The sequence below is a fragment of the Lontra canadensis genome, unplaced genomic scaffold (genome assembly GCF_010015895.1).
Source record: "Lontra canadensis isolate GAN:19392208 unplaced genomic scaffold, GSC_riverotter_1.0 scaffold36, whole genome shotgun sequence".
NCBI lineage: Eukaryota > Metazoa > Chordata > Mammalia > Carnivora > Mustelidae > Lontra > Lontra canadensis.
Window position 1 is genome coordinate 10027963 of NW_022631030.1, and position 7652 is coordinate 10035614.

Sequence of the window (7652 nt, forward strand, 5' to 3'; positions counted from 1 at the left end):
GTGAAATAATATTTTCCGCAATACTATATTCTCGTAAGTTATAACTCACTATTAAATTCCCACTTTATAAAATACTTGTTAAGTGAAAAGAAACTACATAATTCAGCTATTGATCTGTTTATTGTGATTACTTCTGATCAATACCAAAGAAATGTGACTTTAACCTCAATAGTTTGTCAAGAATATCTCATATATTACTTGTCTGGAAAATCAAAGTAGTTGTCTCTTATAAGAACTATATTCATGCTTCCAAAAAAGCTAGTTGAAGAATGAATGTCTCATTTTCTGGGTTACTGGGCGATTTAGTGGAATTGTTAGTGACAGGGATTCTAGGTCAGACATATTGAATGCATTCTGGCAGGGCCTTTGCAAATTATTTTTTCTCCTTAAAAAATTTCAATATCTGGGGGCGCCTGGGTGGGTCAGTGGGTTAAGCATCTGCCCTTTGGCTCAGATCATGATCCCAGGGTCCTGGGACTGAACCCTGACTTGGGCCCCCCCAGCTCAGTGAGGAGTCTGCTTCTCCCTCTTCTTCTCCCCTCCCTCCAGCTCATGTTCTCTCTCTCTCTCAAATAAATAAATAAAAAATTTTTATTATGTTCAGTTAGCCAGCGTATACTTACCAAAAAAGAAAGAAAGAAAACTTCAGTATCTGTAAGACTCAGTTTCTGCATCTGGGTCATAAAGACAGTGAAACTACCTAAGTGTTTAAGGAGGTTGAGATGAGATATATGCATATATTGCTAAACACTTGAAAAGTGCTCAACATATTTTTAATTATTACCTGGGTCTTAGAGCAATGTCAATGATATCAAGGTTGGTGTGAGTTGGCTTTACACATACCTACAATGATAAATGGAACTGAGGAAAAATTGTGGTAGTTCAAGGGCTTTGTATTATTGACTCGTCTTTCATCGGTACCATTGCTATGCATGTGACATGAGTGATGACTTTGTTATCTGTTTTTTTTTTTAATTTTATTTTTTATAAACATATAATATATTTTTATCCCCAGGGGTACAGGTCTGTGAATCGCCAGGTTCACACACTTCACAGCACTCACCATAGCACATAACCTCCCCAATGTCCATAAGCCCACCCCCCTTCTCCCAACCCCTCTTCCCCCAGCAACCCTCAGTTTGTTTTGTGAGATTGAGTCACTTATGGTTTGTCTCCCTCCCAATCCCATATTGTTTCATTTACTCTTCTCCTACCCCCTTAACCCCCCATGTTGCATCTCCTCTCCCTCATATGAGGGAGATCATATGATAGTTGTCTTTCTCCAATTGACTTATTTCGCTAAGCATGATACCCTCTAGTTCCATCCACGTCGTCGCAAATGGCAAGATTTCATTTCTTTTGATGGCTGCATAGTATTCCATTGTGTATATATACCACTTCTTCTTTATCCATTCATCTGTTGATGGACGTCTAGGTTCTTTCCATAGTTTGGCTATTGTAGACATTGCTGCTATAAACATTCGGGTGCACGTGCCCCTTTGGATCACTACATTTGTATCTTTAGGGTAAATACCCAGCAGTGCAATTGCTGGGTCACAGGGTAGCTCTATTTTCAACATTTTGAGGAACCTCCATGCTGTTTTCCAGAGTGGTTGCACCAGCTTGCATTCCCACCAACAGTGTAGGAGGGTTCCCCTTTCTCCGCATCCTCGCCAGCATCTGTCATTTCCGGACTTGTTAATTTTAGCCATTCTGACTGGTGTGAGGTGGTATCTCATTGTGGTTTTGATTTGTATTTCCCTGTTGCCGAGTGATATGGAGCACTTTTTCATGTGTCTGTTGGCCATCTGGATGTCTTCTTTGGAGAAATGTCTGTTCATGTCTTCTGCCCATTTCTTGATTGGATTATTTGTTCTTTGTGTGTTGAGTTTGCTAAGTTCTTTATAGATTTTGGACACTAGCCCTTTATCTGATATGTCATTTGCAAATATCTTCTCCCATTCTGTCAGTTGTCTTTTGGTTTTGTTAACTGTTTCCTTTGTTGTGCAAAAGCTTTTGATCTTGATAAAATCCAAATAGTTCATTTTTGCCCTTGCTTCCCTTGCCTTTGTCGATGTTCCTAGGAAGATGTTGCTGCGGCTGAGGTTGAAGAGGTTGCTGCCTGTGTTCTCCTCAAGGATTTTGATGGATTCCTTTCTCACATTGGGGTCCTTCATCCATTTTGAGTCTATTTTCGTGTGTGGTGTAAGGAAATGATCCAATTTCATTTTTCTGCATGTGGCTGTCCAATTTTCCCAACACCATTTATTGAAGAGGCTGTCTTTTTTCCATTGGACATTCTTTCCTGCTTTGTCGAAGATTAGTTGACCATAGAGTTGAAGGTCTATTTCTGGGTTCTCTATTCTGTTCCATTGATCTATGTGTCTATTTTTGTGCCAGTACCATGCTGTCTTGATGATGACAGCTTTGTAATAGAGCTTGAAGTCCGAAATTGTGATGCCACCGACTTTGGCTTTCTTTTTCAATATTCCTTTGGCTATTCGAGGTCTTTTCTGGTTCCATATAAATTTTAGGATTATTTGCTCCATTTCTTTGAAAAAAATGGATGGTACTTTGATAGGAATTGCATTAAATGTGTAGATTGCTTTAGGTAGCATAGACATTTTCACAATATTTATTCTTCCAATCCAGGAGCATGGAACATTTTTCCATTTCTTTGTGTCTTCCTCAATTTCTTTCAGGAGTACTTTATAGTTTTCTGTGTATAGATTCTTAGTCTCTTTGGTTAGGTTTATTCCTAAGTATCTTATAGTTTTGGGTGCAATTGTAAATGGGATTGACTCCTTAATTTCTCTTTCTTCTGTCTTGTTGTTGGTGTAGAGAAATGCGACTGATTTCTGTGCATTGATTTTATATCCTGACACTTTACTGAATTCCTGTACAAGTTCTAGCAGTTTTGGAGTGGAGTCTTTTGGGTTTTCCACATATAGTATCATATCATCTGCGAAGAGTGATAGTTTGACTTCTTCTTTGCCGATTTGGATGCTTTTAATTTCCTTTTGTTGTCTGATTGCTGAGGCTAGGACTCCTAGTACTATGTTGAATAGCAGTGGTGATAACGGACATCCCTGCCGTGTTCCTGACCTTAGCGAAAAAGCTTTCAGTTTTTCTCCATTGAGAATGATATTTGCAGTGGGTTTTTCATAGATGGCTTTGATAATATTGAGGTATGTGCCCTCTATCCCTACACTTTGAAGAGTTTTGATCAGGAAGGGATGCTGTACTTTGTCAAATGCTTTTTCAGCATCTATGGAGAGTATCATATGGTTCTTGTTCTTTCTTTTATTAATGTGTTGTATCACATTGATTGATTTGCAGATGTTGAACCAACCTTGCATCCCTGGAATAAATCCCACTTGGTCGTGGTGAATAATCCTTTTAATGTACTGTTGAATCCTATTGGCTAGTATTTTGGTGAGAATTTTTGCATCTGTATTCATCAAGGATATTGGTCTGTAGTTCTCTTTTTTGATGGGATCCTTGTCTGGTTTGGGGATCAAGGTGATGCTGGCCTCATAAAATGAGTTTGGAAGTTTTCCTTCCATTTCTATTTTTTGGAACAGTTTCAGGAGAATAGGAATTAGTTCTTCTTTAAATGTTTGGTAGAATTCCTCTGGGAAGCCATCTGGCCCTGGGCTTTTGTTTGTTTGGAGATTTTTGATGACTGTTTCAATCTCCTTACTGGTTATGGGTCTGTTCAGGTTTTCTATTTCTTCCTGGTTCAGTTGTGGTAGTTTATATGTCTCTAGGAATGCATCCGTTTCTTCCAGATTGTCAAATTTGTTGGCATAGAGTTGCTCATAGTATGTTCTTATAATTGTCTGTATTTCTTTGGTGTTAGTTGTGATCTCTCCTCTTTCATTCATGATTTTATTTATTTGGGTCCTTTCTCTTTTCTTTTTGATAAGTCTGGCCAGGGGTTTATCAATCTTATTAATTCTTTCAAAGAACCAGCTCCTAGTTTTGTTGATTTGTTCTATTGTTTTGTTTTTTTTTTTTTTTTTGGTTTCTATTTCATTGATTTCTGCTCTGATCTTTATGATTTCTCTTCTCCTGCTGGGTTTAGGGTTTCTTTCTTGTTCTTTCTCCAGCTCCTTTAGGTGTAGGGTTAGGTTGTGGACCTGAGACCTTTCTTGTTTCTTGAGAAAGGCTTGTACCGCTATATATTTTCCTCTCAGGACTGCCTTTGTTGTGTCCCACAGATTTTGAACCGTTGTGTTTTCATTATCATTTGTTTCCATGAATTTTTTCAATTCTTCTTTAATTTCCTGGTTGACCCATTCATTCTTTAGAAGGATGCTGTTTAGTCTCCATGTATTTGGGTTCTTTCCAAATTTCCTCTTGTGATTGAGTTCTAGCTTCAGAGCATTGTGGTCTGAAAATATGCAGGGAATGATCCCAATCTTTGGATACCGGTTGAGACCTGATTTAGGACCGAGGATGTGATCTATTCTGGAGAATGTTCCATGTGCACTAGAGAAGAATGTGTATTCTGTTGCTTTGGGATGAAATATTCTGAATATATCTGTGATGTCCATCTGGTCCAGTGTGTCATTTAAGGCCTTTATTTCCTTGTTGATCTTTTGCTTGGATGATCTGTCCATTTCAGTGAGGGGAGTATTAAAGTCCCCTACTATTATTGTATTATTGTTGATGTGTTTCTTTGATTTTGTTATTAATTGGTTTATATAGTTGGCTGCTCCCACGTTAGGGGCATAGATATTTAAAATTGTTAGATCTTCTTGTTGGGCAGATCCTTTGAGTATGATATAGTGTCCTTCCTCATCTCTTATTATAGTCTTTGGCTTAAAATCTAATTGATCTGATATAAGGATTGCCACTCCTGCTTTCTTCTGATGTCCATTAGCACGGTAAATTCTTTTCCACCCCCTCACTTTAAATCTGGAGGTGTCTTCGGGTCTGAAATGAGTTTCTTGTAGGCAACATATAGATGGGTTTTGTTTTTTTATCCATTCTGATACCCTGTGTCTTTTGATTGGGGCATTTAGCCCATTAACATTCAGGGTAACTATTGAGAGATATGAATTTAGTGCCATTGTATTGCCTGTAAGGTGACTGTTATTGTATATTGTTTCTGTTCCTTTCTGATCTACTACTTTTAGGGTCTCTCTTTGCTTAGAGGACCCCTTTCAATATTTCCTGTAGAGCTGGTTTGGTGTTTGCAAACTCTTTCAGTTTTTGTTTGTCCTAGAAGCTTTTAATCTCTCCTTCTATTTTCAATGATAGCCTAGCTGGATGTAGTATTCTTGGCTGCATGTTTTTCTCGTTTAGTGCTCTGAATATATCATGCCAGCTCTTTCTGGCCTGTCAGGTCTCTGTGGATAAGTCTGCTGCCAATCTAATATTTTTACCATTGTATGTTACAGACTTCTTTTCCTGGGCTGCTTTCAGGATTTTCTCTTTGTCACTAAGACTTGTAAATTTTACTATTAGGTGATGGGGTGTGGACATATTCTTATTGGTTTTGAGGGGGGTTCTCTCAACCTCCTGATTTGGATGCTTGTTCCCTTTGCCATATTGGGGAAATTCTCTCCAATAATTCTCTCCAATATACCTTCTGCTCCCCTCTCTCTTTCTTCTTCTTCTGGAATCCCAATTATTCTAATGTTGTTTCGTCTTATGGTGTCACTTATCTCTCGAATTCTCCCCTCGTGGTGCGGTAGCTGTTTGTCCCTCTTTTGCTCAGCTTCTTTATTCTCTGTCATTTGGTCTTCTATATTGCTAATTCTTTCTTCTGCCTCATTTATCCTAACAGTGAGAGCCTCCATTTTTGATTGCACCTCATTAATAGCTTTTTTGATTTCAACTTGGTTAGATTTTAGTTCTTTTATTTCTCCAGAAAGGGCTTTTATATCTCCCGAGAGGGTTTCTCTAATATCTTCCATGCCTTTTTCGAGCCTGGCTAGAACCTTGAGAATCGTCATTCTGAACTCTAGATCTGACATATTACCAATGTCTGTTTTGATTAGGTCCCTAGCCTTTGGTACTGCCTCTTGTTCTTTTTTTTGTGGTGAATTTTTCCTCCTTGTCATTTTGTCCAGATAAGAGTATATGAAGGAGCAAGTAAAATACTAAAAGGGTGGCAACAACCCCAGGAAAATATGCTTTAGCCAAATCAGAAGAGATCCCAAATCGTGAGGGGGGAGAAAGGGGATAAAAAGGTTCAGAAAGAAAAAAAATAAATAAACAATTAAAAAAAGAATACCAATAAAGAAAAAATATAAAAAGAAAAAAAAATATATATATATATTAGATAAACTAGTTAAAAAACGTTAAAAAAGAAAAGGGTAAAAGTTAAAAAAATTTAGCAGAAGAAGAGAAAAAAATTGAAAAAGAAAAAAAAATTAAATTAACTGCAAGGCTAAAGAATCATGGGGAGAAAGCCATGAGTTCCGTGCTTTGCTTTCTCCTCTTCTGGAATTCCGCTGCTCTCCTTGGTATTGAAACTGCACTTCTTGGTAGGCGAACTTGGTCCTGGCTGGGTTTCTTGTTGATCCTCTGGGGGAGGGGCCTGTTGTAGTGATTCTCAAGTGTCTTTGCCCCAGGCGGAGTTGCACCGCCCTTACCAGGGGCCGGGCTGAGTAATCCGCTCGGGTTTGCTTTCGGGAGCTTTTGTTCCCTGAGCGCTTTCCGTAGAGTTCCAGAGGATGGGAATGAAGATGGCGGCCTCCCAGTCTCCGGCCCGGAGGAGCCGAGAGCCCGGGGCCCCACTCCTCAGTGCGCCCTCAGAGAACAGCGCCCAATTACTCCCGTCACTCTGCCTCCGGCTGCGCTCCGAGCTGACCGAGCCTGCGACCGGTTCAAGGTAACCCCGAGCTGAGAGTCACTCCTCGGCTTTGTCTCTGTCGCCGGCTTCCCCGTTCTAATACCTGTGAGCTCAGCCACACTCAGACACCCCGATCCTTCTGTGACCCTGCGGGACCTGAGGCCATGACCCCGCGTGGGCTTCACCCCGGTTAAGCCTCTGGAGCGATGTCCCTCAGCGGAACAGACTTTTAAAAGTCCCGATTTTGTGCTCCGTTGCTCCGCCACTTGCCGGGAGCCGGCCCCTCCCCCCGCGGTCTATCTTCCTGTCGCTTTGGATTCACTTCTCCGCCAGTCCTACCTTTCAGAAAGGGGTTGATTTTCTGTTTCTTTTGCTGTTCTTCTTCTCTTCGATCTCTGGTTGGATTTGTAGGTGTTTGCAATCTTTAGATAAGTTATCTAGCTGATCTCCTGATACCTGAAGTAGTCTCAGCTGCTACTTCTCCGCCATCTTGACGTCCAGTAGTGTTATCTGTTTTTTAATGAGCCTAGCAGATTGCCAGTAGTATTATAACTCAAAAGAAAGCTAAACAATCGTCTACTTTGATGTGTAAGATTCACTGAATAATATAGTGTTATCCTATTGAAATTATTTATATTCATTATTTAATTTTTAAAATAAAAATCAAGCCACACATGGACTGCCCTGATGCATCACACCCAGGGAGGGTTCCCGGGGAACCTGCCTGTGTGTTCACATGGGCCAGCTCCCTAGCTCGATGCTTCTACCAGCACCTGCTGCCCTCCTGTTTCTATCCCCTCTAGAACTGTTATGAGCGGGGGGGGGGGGGGGGGGGGGGGGGGGG